The sequence below is a fragment of the Rhinoderma darwinii genome, chromosome 13 (genome assembly GCF_050947455.1).
Source record: "Rhinoderma darwinii isolate aRhiDar2 chromosome 13, aRhiDar2.hap1, whole genome shotgun sequence".
Classification (NCBI taxonomy): Eukaryota; Metazoa; Chordata; class Amphibia; order Anura; family Rhinodermatidae; genus Rhinoderma; species Rhinoderma darwinii.
The window spans coordinates 53,867,819-53,882,094 of NC_134699.1; the positions used below are offsets into that span (position 1 = coordinate 53,867,819).

The window sequence follows — 14,276 nt, forward strand, 5'->3', positions numbered from 1 at the left end:
TTGTCAGGCGAAGTGCCGTGGTCCATCATCAATACATGGACAAGTAGTTCTGCAGAAATGAGGGTGACTATGGTGATCTCCACTGAAGCGTACGCATCCTATGGTTCCTATCGCAAGGCTATGCTATTTTTAATCTATGACCGTGATAAGGTAAATCACGGTCTGTCTACGTAACATTTATAATTGCATATAACCTGTTGATAAACTCTCCACCTCTTGATAAATTGTCAGTATAACATATTTGTCCCCTCTAGATGTACCCAGGTATTAAATTATCAAACTAAAAGCTTTATTTTTCTTTTACAAAATGTAATATTAGACTATTGGAACCTGCCTAAATCAATAGCTTGGTTCCCGACATCTGCCGTATATGGCTGGTGGAAGTCAGAAGGGGGGGGGGGGGGGTGAGTATGGAGGGGGTTCACATACATATACACCAGAAGTATGGAGAGGGCTTAGGAGCTGAAGCCGCTCCATCTACAGCGGGTGTCGGCTGTATATTACAGTTGACACCCTGCTCTAACGGCCATTAGGTTACGCCTATAAAGCCTTGCCAGAGACAGGGCTTTAGGCCGGGTTCCCACGTAGCATAAACGTTGCAGAATTTCCGTAACTGAATTCTGTTCGGAAATTCCACAGCATTTACAGTAGCAGCAAAGTGAATGAGATTTAGAAAATGTCATGTCCGCGTTGCAGAATAAACCCCACCAAAGTCCTGCGGAAAGCGCTCTGCGATGCGACTTTCCATTCCGCAGCATGTTGATTTATGCTGCGTGTTCAATGCAGAGATGCTGCGTGTTTGACCCATAGACTTCAGTGAGAAGCATTAATTCCGCAACAGCTTCGTTTTGTTGCGGTTTTTACAGCGTTTGCGCAACGGAAACGCAGTAAAAACCGCTGTAAATCTGCAAGTGCACATGTACTTTGCTATAATCAATGTTTAACACTAAAAATTTTAAATTATATGGTACAGTAAATGGTGCCATTAAAAATATACAGCTAGTCCCGTCAAAAACAGGCCCTCAAGGCGGTGTTGACGGAACGCATTAAAGAATTATGGCTTTTAAAACATGTGGATGAAAATATTAAAACTGGCTGCGACGGGAAGGGGTTAAAGGGCTATTAGAGCTTATTCAGATGAACGTGGGGAAACTCATGTCCACGTTGCCTCCATGCGGGTCCCGTTTTCACGGATCCTCATAGACTTGAGTCTATGGAGGGATCCGTGAAAACAGAAGAAAATAGGACATGTTCTATTTTTCAACGGACCCTTCACACGGTCCATTGAAACAAAGGCCGTGTGAACGGCCCCATTGAATTACATGCGTCCGTGTGACGGCCGTTGATTTAAGCCCTTATAATGACATTAGTGGTATATAGATAGGATGTAAGATTAATGCCTGATCGGAAGGGGCCCATTTGGTCAGACATTGAAGACATACAGTATATCCATATATACCATCAAAATTGGTAATCAGAATACCCCTAAAAGGAGCAATGCTGTAAAACACCCAAATCGCCAGTTTAAAAAAGTAACTGCCCCCTTGGTTAGTTACTCCACACCATTTGGGCAAATTTAGTTAAATATGAGCTTCAGCTTAATTATAGAAAGTCCTGTTGAATCTAGGCCTGTCTGCTATAAGTGTGAGGAAGTCCCACAGAGTTTCCACAAAAACACTTCAGTAAAGGGTTAATATACATGGTCGACCATAGCAATATAAAGAGCTGGAATCTGATTGGTTGCTGCGGCCAATTGCTCCACATTTCTTTTGCAGCAGCTTTAAGAAATCTCCCCTATGTTCTCCGGACAGATGAGACAGACGTGTAACTTTTTTAACTACATATCCCATTATGTCGGCATTTCACAGTAAGGCCATGTTCACACGCTAAACAAAAAACGGCTGTAAATTACGGAGCTGTTTTCAAAGGAAAATAGCCTCTGATTTTCGGCCATTTTTTAAGCATCAAGCGTATTTTGATGCATTTTTTGTGGCCGTTTTTGGAGCTGTTTTTCTATTAACCCAATGAAAAGCTGCTCCAAAAATGTCTCAAGAAGTGACATGCGCTTCTTTTTACGGGTCGTTTTTTTACATGCCGTTTTTTTCAAACAGTCGCGTAAAAAAACGTCCCGTCGGAACGAACTGCCGTTTTTCCCATTGAAATCAATGGGCAGATGTTTGGAGGCATTCCGCTTCTGTATTTTCAGTCATTTTTTGGGGTGTTAACGGCTGAAAATAAGCCGTGTGAACATACCCTAAGAAGATCCTACCAATAGCCAAATCCAGTGCTGGTGTGATCTACTTTGCTGCCTCCTGACCTGGACTACTTTCCATTATTGAAAGGATCTTGAATTTAACATTTTACTATAGAAGAAAAGTCTTAACGGGATTCTTCACTTTCAATTTTAGGTCTGGAATATATCTTTACAGGGATCGGAGCATATTAGGGTTATGTAGCAAAACAATGATCTGAAATTCAAAAACAAGTCCATGTGGGAATGGAGTCAAAAGTCCTGACCTGAGAGACCTTGTAGGCAGGGCTGGACTGGCAGTTCTGGCAAATGCCAGATGGGCCGATGAACAGTGGGCCGCCTGCTGGCCGTCCAAACGATCAGTGTGTCAGGCGGCAGGGTACAGCATTTCTAAGGGGGCGGCACAGCAGCTAAGAACTGCTGTCCGACTGTAATAGCAGCCGTAGTCTGTGCTGCTATTACTAAAACTCCCTCTGCTACTTTAAAAGCTCCCCCTTCCCTACTCTTCACACAACCTCCCTACCTTCTGCTGTTACCTTCGTCGGGACGTGGGAAAGGGAGACTGTCGGCTGGCGTGCGTGTGTGTGTATATATATATATATATATATATGTGTGTGTGTATATATAATATATATATATATGTGTGTGTGTGTGTATGTATATATATATATATATATATATATATATATATATATATATTACCATTGTTCAGGTCATACTGGAAGCTGCTAACCTGACTTAGCAAATGATCTCTGTACCGAAATGTATTTGTACTGAGCTTTGTTTTGGTGTTGTATTTATGTACTGAGCTTGGCTCTGTGTGTGTGTGTGTGTGTGTGTGTGTGTGTGTGTGTGTGTGTGTGTGTGTGTGTGTGTGTGTGTGTGTGTGTGTGTGTGTGTGTGTGTGTGTGTGTGTGTTGTTCTTGTGATGTATATATGTACTAAGCTTGGTTCTGGTCCTGTATATATGTATGTATGAGCTTGGTTCTGGTCCTGTATATATGTATGTATGAGCTTGGTTCTGGTCCTGTATATATGTATGTATGAGCTTGGTTCTGGTCCTGTATATATGTATGTATGAGCTTGGTTCTGGTCCTGTATATATGTATGTATGAGCTTGGTTCTGGTCCTGTATATATGTATGTATGAGCTTGGTTCTGGTCCTGTATATATGTATGTATGAGCTTGGTTCTGGTCCTGTATATATGTATGTATGAGCTTGGTTCTGGTCCTGTATATATATATGTATGTATGAGCTTGGTTCTGGTCCTGTATATATGTATGTATGAGCTTGGTTCTGGTCCTGTATATATGTATGTATGAGCTTGGTTCTGGTCCTGTAATTATATAGGATATATTTATAATACAAAATTGCAGAGCAGATTCCATTGTTGCAATTCATTGTTTATTTAATTGGAACCTGTCTGGTTGTTTTAGACCTTGAACCGCCACCATGCAGTAATACATGACCTGACAACATTTCCAAACATTCCCCTGTATGTTTGTTTCAGATACAGTAAAATCCATAAAATCAACTTTTAAAATAGTGCACACTATATGCTAATTGCTCTATTAAGGGTTATGGGTCGGTGCCGCTATCCTGTAGAGTCACACAGTCCTAACTGCAAACCCACCTTCCCATGCTTGGTTGACATCCCCTGACTGTTATACATCACTACCAGTCTCCTTCAACTTTCTTGGATGCACTATTGCCTTGTACTCCATGAGCACGCACCATTCAGCGAGGTGTACTCTGCCCGGCTTAATCGCGGCACCATGCATGCCAAGGGAGTAAAAGGCAATGGAGAAGGCTGGTAGTAATGTAGAACAGTCACGGGGATGCCAATCAAGAGCTGGGGGGCGCCATTTAAATTTTCGCCTCAGGCGGCAGAAAAGCTGGAATCGGCCCTAGGCGGAGCCGCCTCTGAAACCAACCGCCACCACTCCCTCCTGCACTAAGCGTACCTGCTTTACAGTGACTTGCCTTTCAACGATGCTAGCGGCACGATGATGCCATGTGGGGCACCATCTACAGGGGGCTATATGTGGGGCACTATATACAGGGGTCGCTCTTTGGGGACACTACATGGGGCTCTATGGGGGCACTATCTACGGGGAGCAGTCTGTGTGTGTGTGGGATACAGTGTATGGTGCTATTATAATCAGGGACACCGTGTATGGTGCTATTATAATCGGGGACACAGTGTATGGTGCTATTATAATTAGAGGTGCAGTGTATGAAGCTATTTTTGAATAGTGAGTAGCTGAAGAAATCTGAGCGGCAAACTCTGCAGAAATGCGTAGTGGCCGGGAGAAATCAACCTAGAGATCTGGACTGGATGCAGAAGAAAAGAGAAAAAGAACAACTAGAATCTGAGATCGTCACTGGTGGGTCACTTAATATAAATGTTTATTCTGCCTCTAATCAGTACTGTAGTCACTCTATGATCTGCAGCGAGATTATGGGCAGTATAATTTTTTTTTTGTGAAAGAGCAACTCCCAGCATATCCTTACCATTGTTCGGTCCATGCTGGGAGCTGTAGTTTTACGCCATACAAACCTATATGGCAGGCGTTACACTAAATTGAGCTGTATTTGTGCTGGTGCTGTATTTTTGTACGGAGCTTTGTTCTGGTGCTGTATTTATGTACGGAGCTGTATGTATGTGCAAAGCTTGGTTCTGATGCTGTATTTATGTACTGAGCTTTGTTCTGGTGCTGTATACATGTACTGAGCTTTGTTTTGCTGCTGTATATATGTACTGAGCTTTGTTCTGGTGCTGTATATATGTACTGCGCATGAGTCATAAGTGTGAGTGGTGTGTGTGCGCATGTGTCCTAGGTGTGAGTGGCATGAATGCAGCGTGTGTGCGTGTGTGTATATAAAATTGAAATCATACTATTTAGTTACATGATGGTGATATTTTAGCATTGTATACTGGTATAATTTGCAATCTTTATACGTTAGTATTAGGCCATGATCACGCAATCAGGATTTGATTAAGTCCCTGATTCCACACCCAAATCCCTTTCAAATCCACTAACATTTTGCATCCATTAATAGTGAATGGGCTATTTTATACCCCATTCACATACATCAGAAATAAGTCTGCTTCAATTTTTTTTGGTTCTGCGAAAAAAAATCCTCTACAATAATGAGCATGTTCATTATTCTCGTGGGAACGCAGTGGATTCATTGGAGTTGGAGCTATCAGGAACTATTCCTCTTTTCATTTACACCTGTTTTAATAAGTCTCCCTGTGTCTTGTATTGCTGAAAGGTGGTCCCAGCCCAAAACTAGCGGCTGCGTATGGCCTGCGGTGGGCCTGTGTGCTTAAAAATGGCAGGGCTGATTTTAAGTCCCAGTCCGGCCACCGTCTGGGACCCACGCCTATCTCTAGAGCGGGGCACCCAAAACCCTGTTCTTCCGATCTGTGATGCTGCTAATGCGTGTGATTTTCGACCATGAAGAAGAAAACAGCGTAGCTCGCTGAGCTACGCTGTTTCCGTAACTACCATTCAGTTGTATGGGACTTACAGAAACAGCGTAGCTCAGCGAGATACGCTGTTTTTGTAACTCAAAACCATATAACCTTTTTTATGGTCGGAATTCACCTCATTCAGCCGCAACACAGAGCGGTAGAACAGAGTTTAGGGGGCCCCGTTCTAGAGATAGGTGCGGGCCCCAGATGTGGGACCCATGTCATAAATGTCCCTGCTGGGAAAACCCCTTTAACCATTTATCGGATCATCAATAACTTCAAGAAGAGAGGTTCGAAGAAAGCTTCAGGGCACCCAAGAAAGTCCAGTAAGTGCCAGGACCGTATCCTAAAGAGAATTAAGCTACGGGATTGGTTCTACACCGGTGCAGAGCTTGCTCAGGAATGGCAGCAGGCAGGTGTCAGTGCATCTGCACGCACAGTGAGGTGAAGGCTTATGGAGGCTGGCCTGGTGTTAAGGAGGGCAGCAAAGAAGCCACTTCTCTCCTAGAAAAACATTGAGGGAAGTCCTCTACAGGAAGTACCGGGATTGGACTGCAGAGGACTGGGGTAAATTTATTTTCTCTGATGAAGCCCCCTTCAGACTATTTGGGACATTTGGAAGAATGATTTTCCAGAGAAGAAAGGGTGGGCACTACCATGAGTTCTGCGTCATGCCAACAGTAAAGCATCCTAAAAACCATTCATGTGTGGGGTTTCTTTTCATCCAAGGGAGTGGGCTCAAAACTTTGCCTAAGAATACTATCATGAATAAAGAAGGGTATCTAAGCATCCTCCAAGAGCAACTTCTCCCAACCACCCAGGAGCAACTTCTCCCAGCCACCCAGGAGCAACTTCTCCCAGCCACCCAGGAGCAACTTTTCCCAGCCACCCAGGAGCAACTTCTCCCAGCCACCCAGGAGCAACTTCTCCCAACCATCCAGGAGCAATTTGGTGATGAACAATGCTATTTCCAGCATGACTGACCATTACACAAGGCAAAAGTGAGAACTAAGGGGCTCGGTGAATAAAACTTTGACATTTTGGGTTCATGGCCAGAAAACTCCCCAGATCTCAATTCCATTGAGACCCTATGGTCACTCCTCAAAAAGTGGGTGGACAAAACAATAACACAGAAATTGTGATAGACTCCAAGCACTGATTAGGTAAGAATTGGTCATCAGTCAGGATTTGGCCCAGAAGCTGACATCCAGCATGGCAGAGCGAATTGCCGAAGTCTTGAAAAATAAGGGTCAACACTGTAAATATTGAGTCTTTGCATAAACTTGATGTATTTGTCAATAAAAGTTTAAAAACCTATGAAATGATCTAAAAACCCCGGAAGCAGAAAACATTGCGAAAACCAAAATCTCTGTCGGTCTCAAAACTGTTCTCAGATGTGTCATCTATGGTGGCCCGGCTCTAACAAGTGCTACAGAAAGTTGGTTTAGACGTAATCCGTTAAAGGGATTTTCCACCTTCTGACAACTGATGACCTATCCACCGGATAGGTCATCAGTATATCATCGGTGCGGGTCCGGCACCCAGACCCTGCACCGTTAAACCGCTTCAGTGGCTTGCGGGCACCGGATGTTATGGCACATAATGCGATGCACGGAGTCGGAAGCAGTTGGCTCCATACATAGCATAGTGGCCGTGCTGTAGAAGCTCGGCCGCTATTCCGTGGCCGGAGCCAACTGCTTCCGGCATGTAAGTCCAGTGCACGAAGGCACCGGACCAGCTGATCTTTGCAGGGTCGGGGGGTTGGAACCCCACAGATCATGTACTGATGACCTATCTGGTGGATAGGTTATCAGTTGTCAGAAGGTGGAAAACCCCTTTAATAAACTACTCGGCTTCTCTAGATGTTACTGACACCGTTCTCTTGTATAATATTTGTGCAATATCTTTAGTATAAATAAGAAGTATAAACTACTGTACAGTGTGGAGAAGAAGGGCTAATAAATGAAGGTGATGGGGGGGACGACCATATGCACTTTAAATGAGCTTTACTGCTCGGAGTCGTGCCTAAAATGATCATCTTGCCTCCTGTTGTTTGTCTTTCTTTGTATGTAAAAAATAATAAAAATGTTCTTGCTTTATATTTGCTCTTTCAAGATAGTCTTTAACCCCTTCCCGCCGCAGCCCTTTTTCAGATTTTCATTTTCGTTTTTTCCTCCCCACATTCCAGAAGCCATAACGTCTTTATTTTTCCGTCAATATAGTACTATGAGAGCTTGATTTTTGCGGGACGAGTTGTAGTTTTTCGTAGCACCATTTATTTTGCCGTATAATGTACTAGGAAACGGGGAAAAAATTATTTGTGGGGTAGAAAATAAAAAAACAGCGATTCCTCCATGGTTTTTCACCCGCCGTTTTTACGGAATTCACTGTTCAATTAAAACAACATGTTAACTTTATTCTGCGGGTCAATACGATTATGGCGATACCAAATATATATAGTTTTTTCTATATTTTACTACTTTTACAAGTAAAAAACCTAAGTGTAAAAAAGAAAATTTATTTAACTCATTTTTAATTGATTTTTTTATTAGTCCCCCTAGAGGACTTCAACCAGTGATCGTTAGATCGCTTGCACGATATACTGCAATACTAATGTATTGCAGTATATTGTGATTCTGACAGGCACCTATTAAGCCCTGCCGGAGGCAGGGCTTAATAGGTGTACAAAGATGGCGGACCTGGGGGCGTTCATTAAGCCCCCAGGCAGCCATAGCAACCATCGCCCCCCCTACCGCGATTGCGTTGCGGGGGGGTGCGATGATCTGTTAGAGGGGGTCGCCCCCCTCTTTCTGAGGATTTAAATGCTGCGGTCGGTATTGACCGTGGCATTTAACTAGTTAAACTAGCGGGATCGAGCGCGATGCCGCTAGTTACTCTGAAGTGTCGGCTGTAACATACAGCCGACACCGGCATTGTGCGTGAGCCCGCTCCATACTTCCCCTACCCGACTTTGGCGTATGGATACGTCAAATGTCGGGAAGGGGTTAAAAAGAAAAAAAATATCACGTCTTTGTAATTTGATTGTGTAATTTCTTTTTCTACTTAATTTATATTGAGGTTCCTACAACCCTTAAAGAAGCGCTCCTGTGGAGACATGATGTTTCCTACTGCCATTCTTTAACAAGAAATATCCATTTTTTTAAAATCCTGTCAGTCCTGCGAATATCTTTTTCAGCTGCCGGCGATAAAACGTTTTACTAATAAGGTGCTAGTGGCATTTACTGTTGTGTCTGAACACATAAGCTGCAGGACGACGGCTCCACCAGATCACATTTCTCACCTCATAAAAAAAAAAAGTGTGGTAATCTGCCTTTTACCAGAAGTCACATTTGACCATGTCGTCTCATGAGAGCGCTGTGACTGGGGGGCTTGGGGCTAAAGTGCTGAGTTCAGGAACACCATGTTGTTGTACCTGGGTTTGCTGCATGCAACTTGTGAAGATCCTGGGGACAAAACCTGCATGTTCCTGATTCATCTAATTCATCAGCAGAAAACTTTACCAGTGCACTACTTCTGCTGTCGAGAGCCGGCTGCAACTTCTTCCAAAGATGACATGTTCTTATTCCTGCTGGAAGAGTCGTTTACATTTAGTCTTAGGCTGGGTTCACACGAGCACGTTAACGTCCGTAATGGACGGATGTATTTCGGCCGGAAGTCCCGAACAGTGCAGGGAGCCGGGCTCCTAGCATCATAGTTATGTACGATGCTAGGAGTCCCTGCCTCTCTGCGGGACAACTGTCCCGTACTGTAATCATGTTTTCAGTACGGGACAGTAGTTCCACGGAGAGGCAGGGACTCCTAGCGTCGTACATAACTATGATGCTAGGAGCCCGGCTCCCTGCACTGTGTTCGGTCCGGGACTTCCGGCCGAAATACGTCCGTCCGTTACGGACGTTAATGTGCTCGTGTGAAACCAGCCTTATGGAGACAATGAGAGGGATAAGAGACCAAACTGAGCACAATCCATGTGATTTGGTGATTAAGTGGTGTCTAAACAGTGAGTGTCTTCCGTGTTCAAATCCTGATGTGTGGCCTTGTCTAAAAGGGAACTCTGCTGGGTGGTGTTTATAGTGGTGCGGAGGCCAGGCAGGTTCATTGTTGCTGCTTTATACTCATCACTCAAACATATCGTAATCCATCACTCAATAGGTGATACTTGGGGAAAGGTGGGAGCTGCCCATGGTTACCAAGAGGACAATGTGGGGATTAGAACCCACATTGTACAGAAGCAAGTCCTGTGCTCAACTCAGATCACGTAAGCTGTGAGCCCGCTGCACAGCAGCTCCATGGAAACATTTTTCACCTCTTAAAATAAAAAAGAAATAAAAAAAGGTGAGCAGACTTTTATGAAGATAAACTTTAGATCACATTGGGGGGGGGCGGGCGGGCATAACCATGCTTTGGCTTAGAGCTTAAATGCTTAGGCCGGGTTTGCTTTGCATTTTGCCCATGCGCCTGAGTTCAAAGCTTGTGTGGTAGGTGGCATTCTTACTTATACGAGTTTGCTACTTGTGCTTAAGAGTGACAACAATCTTGGCAATATACTGACGCTCAACAGGGCAATGCATTTCTATTTTAAAAGGATGCCTCGCCTTGTGAACCTGCACTCGCAAAAGGTCTTCAAGGAGGAGATCCTGGGGATCGAACCCACACATTTCTCACTCTGAATTTATTAGCAGAGAACATTACCAGTGCACTACTTCTGGCATCAAGAGCCACCTGCAAATTCTTCCAAAGATGACATAATCTTATTCCTGCTGGACGTGACTATTACATTTGGTCTCATGGGAACAACAATAAGAAAGCCCAGAGATCAACCTGAGCTGGTGGTCTGGTGCTTAAGCTGCACCCTAAAAAGTGAGTGTCATCTGTGCAGACCCTGGTTCAACTACTGATGTGTGTCCTTGCCTAAAAGGGGGCTCTGCTGAGGGTTGTTTTCTGAGTGGTGTGGAGGAAGTGCAGTGAGGTTGCTGCATAAGAAAGTTATTTATGCAGCGGTCTCTTTTGAGACAGCTATATTTATATAGTCAATTTTGCAAATTTCAGCAATATACTCATTACTCAAACAGGTATCAGGATCCATTCCTCCATAGGTGGCACTTTGGGAAAGGGGGAGCAGCCCAAGGTCACCAGGAGGACAATATGGGAGTTAGAACCCACATTGTATAGAAGTGATTGCTGTGCTCAACTTGGATCACACAAGCTGTGAGCTAGCTGCACAGCAGCTTTACAGGGATGCATTTTTTCACATCCTTTAAAAATGGGTAATCAAACCTTCAAAAGAAAAACTTTACATGACATTGGGGAGGGGCTGGACAGTATGACAGTGTGGTGGCTTGGGGCTTAAGTGCCTAGGCCTGGTTTGCTATGGAGTTAGCCCATGTCCCTAGGTTCAATGCATGCTGCTTGTGTGGTAGATGGCAGTCTCCTCACTTATATGAGTTTGGTGATGTTTTTCCAACAATTTTGGCAAGCGGCTGACGCTTAACATGGCAATGCATTTCTCCCTTAAAAGGACGCCGTGCCTTGTGAACCTGCACTGGTGAAAGACTTTCAAAACTGAGACACAAGAAGGAGATCCTGGGGATAGAACCAATGAGTTCCTGACTCCTCTGGTTTATCAGCAAAGAACATTACCAGTGCGCTACCTCTGCTGCCAAGAGCTGACCACAAACTCTTCCAAAGATGACATGTTCTTATTCCTGCTGGAAGTAATGATTTCATTTGGTCTTATGGGGAAAATAAGAAAGCTTAGATGCCAATAAGAGCTGGTGGTGTGGTGATTAAGTGGTGTCTGAATGGTGAGTGTCTTCTGTGCAGTCAAAGGTTCAAATCTTGATGAGTGGATTGTCCAAAATGGTAATTTGCTAGGTGGAGATTATAGTGGTGTGGAGGTGGTGCAATGAGATTGTTGCTGCATAAGAAAGTTAATTATGTAAAGAAAGTTGCTTATGCAGCTGTCTCTTTTGAGACAGCTGTATTTATATAGTAGATTATTGCAGATTTTAGCAATATACTCATTACTCAAACAGGTATCAGAATCCATTTCTCCATAGGTGGCACTTTGGGAAGGGGGGAGCAGCCCAAGGTCACCAGGAGGACAACATGGGGGTTAGAACCCACATTGGATAGAAGTGATTCCTGTGCTCAACTTGGATCACACAAGCTGTGAGCTAGCTGCACAGCAGCTTTACAAATATGCCTTTTTCACATCTTTTAAAAACGGGTAATTCGACCTTCAACAAGAAAAACTTTACATCACAGTGGAGGAGGGGGCAGCATGACAGCATGGTGGCTTGGGGCTTAAGTGCCTAGGCCTGGTGTGCTATTGTGTTATCCCATTTCTGTAGGTTCAAAGCATCCTGCATGCTGCTTGTGTGGTTGATGGCGTTCTCCTCACTTATACGTGTTTGGTGATGTTTTTCCAACAATTTTGGCAAGCGGCTGACGCTCAACATGGAAATGCATTTCTCCTTTAAAAGGATGCCTTGCCTTGTGAACCTGCACTGGTGAAAGACTTTCAAAACTGAGACACAAGAAGGAGATCCAGGGAAAAGAACCAACACATCCCTGACGCCTCTAGTTTATCAGCAGATGACATTACCAGTGTGCTACCTCTGCTGTTGAGAGCAAGCCACAAACTCTTCCCAAGATGACATGTTCTTATTCCTGCTGGTAGAAATGATTTCATTTGGTCTTATGTGGACAATAAGAAAGCTAAAATGCCAATGTGAGCTGGTGGTTAGGTGGTGTCTGAATGGTAAATGTCTTCTGTGCAGTGCTTGGTTCAAATCCTGATGTGTGTGTTGTCCAAAATAGTACTTTGCTGGGTGGTGTGGAGGTAGTGCAATGAGATTGTTGCTGTGTAAGAAAGTTAATTATGTAAAGAAAGTTACTTATGCAGCTGTCTCTTTTGAGACAGCTGTATTTATATAGTAGATTATTTACATAGTAGATTATTGCAGATTTTAGCAATATACTCATTACTCAAACAGGTATCAGAATCCATCTCTCCATAGGTGGCACTTTGGGAAAGAGGGAGCCACCCAAGGTCACCAGCAGGAGAACATGGGGGTTAGAACCCACATTGGATAGAAGTGATTCCTGCACTCAACTCGGATCACACAAGCTGTGAGCTAGCTGCACGGCAGCTTTACAAGGAGGAGTTTTTCACATCTTTTAAGAATGGGTAATCAAACCTTCAACAAGAAAAACTTTAGATCACATTGGGGAGGGGTGGGCAGTATGACAGCATGGTGGCTTGGGGCTTAAGTGCCTAGGCATGGTTTTCTATGTAGTTAGCCCACATCCCTAGGTTCAAAACATCCTGCATGCTGCTTGTGTGGTAGATGGTGGTCTCCTCACTTATACGGGCTTGTGCTTGGTGATGTTTTTCCAACAATTTTGGCAAGTGGCTGACGCTCAACAGGGCCATGCATTTCTTATTTAAAAGGATGCCTCGCCTTATGAACCTGCACCAGTGAAAGACTTTCAAAACTGAGACACAAGGAGGAGATCCTGGGGATAGAACCAACATGTCCCTGACACTTCTAGTTTATTAGCAGAGAACATTACCAGTGTGCTACCTCTGCTGTTGAGAGCTGGCAACAAACTCTTCCAAAGATGACATGTTCTTATTCCTGCTCAATTTGGTCTTATGGGGACAATAAGAAAGCTATGTTGCCAATGAGAGATGGTGGTGTTGTGGTTAAGTGGTGTCTAAACAGCTAAACGTCTTCTGTGCAGTCCTTGGTTCAAATCCTGATGGTTGATTGTTCAAAATGGTAATTTACTGGGTGGAGATTATAGTAGTGCGATGAGATTGTTGCTGCATAAGAAAGCTAATTATGTAAAGAAAGTCTCTTTTGAGACAGCTGTATTTATATAGTAGATTATTGCAGATTTCAGCAATATACTCATCACTCAAACAGGTATCAGAATCCATCCCTCCATAGGCAGCACTTTGGGAAAGGGGGAGCTGCCCAAGGTCACCAGGAGGACAACATGGGGGCTAGAACCCACATTGTATAGAAGTGATTCCTGCACTCAACTTGGATCACACAAGCTGTGAGCTAGCTGCACGGCAGCTTTACAAGGAGGCAGTTTTCACATCTTTTAAGAATGGGTAATCAAACCTTCAACAAGAAAAACTTTAGATCACATTGGGGAGGGGTGGGCAGTATGACAGCATGGTGGCTGAGTGCCTAGGCCTGGTTTGCTATGTAGTTAGCCAATGTCCCTAGGTTCAAAGCATCCTGCATGCTGCTTGTGTGGTAGCTGGTGGTCTCACTTATACGAGTTTGTTGTTTGTTGTTTGTTGTTTGTTGCTTGTGCTTGTTAATATTTTGGCAAGCGGCGGACGCTCAACAGGGCAATGCATTTCTCCTTTAAAAGAATGCCTCGCCTTGTGAACCTGCACTGGTGAAATACTTTCAAAACTGAGATACAAGGAGGAGATCCTGGGGATAGAACCAACACATCCCTGACACTTCTTGTTTATCAGCAGAGAACATTACCAGTGT

The 14,276-nt window shown here is 43.9% G+C and overlaps 1 protein-coding gene across 2 annotated transcripts in view; it reads right to left on the reverse strand.

Moving 5' to 3' along the window:
• SLC16A3 (solute carrier family 16 member 3) overlaps positions 1-14,276 on the reverse strand; it is a 145,458-nt gene that overhangs the window by 125,831 nt on the left and 5,351 nt on the right. The window lies entirely within an intron of this gene.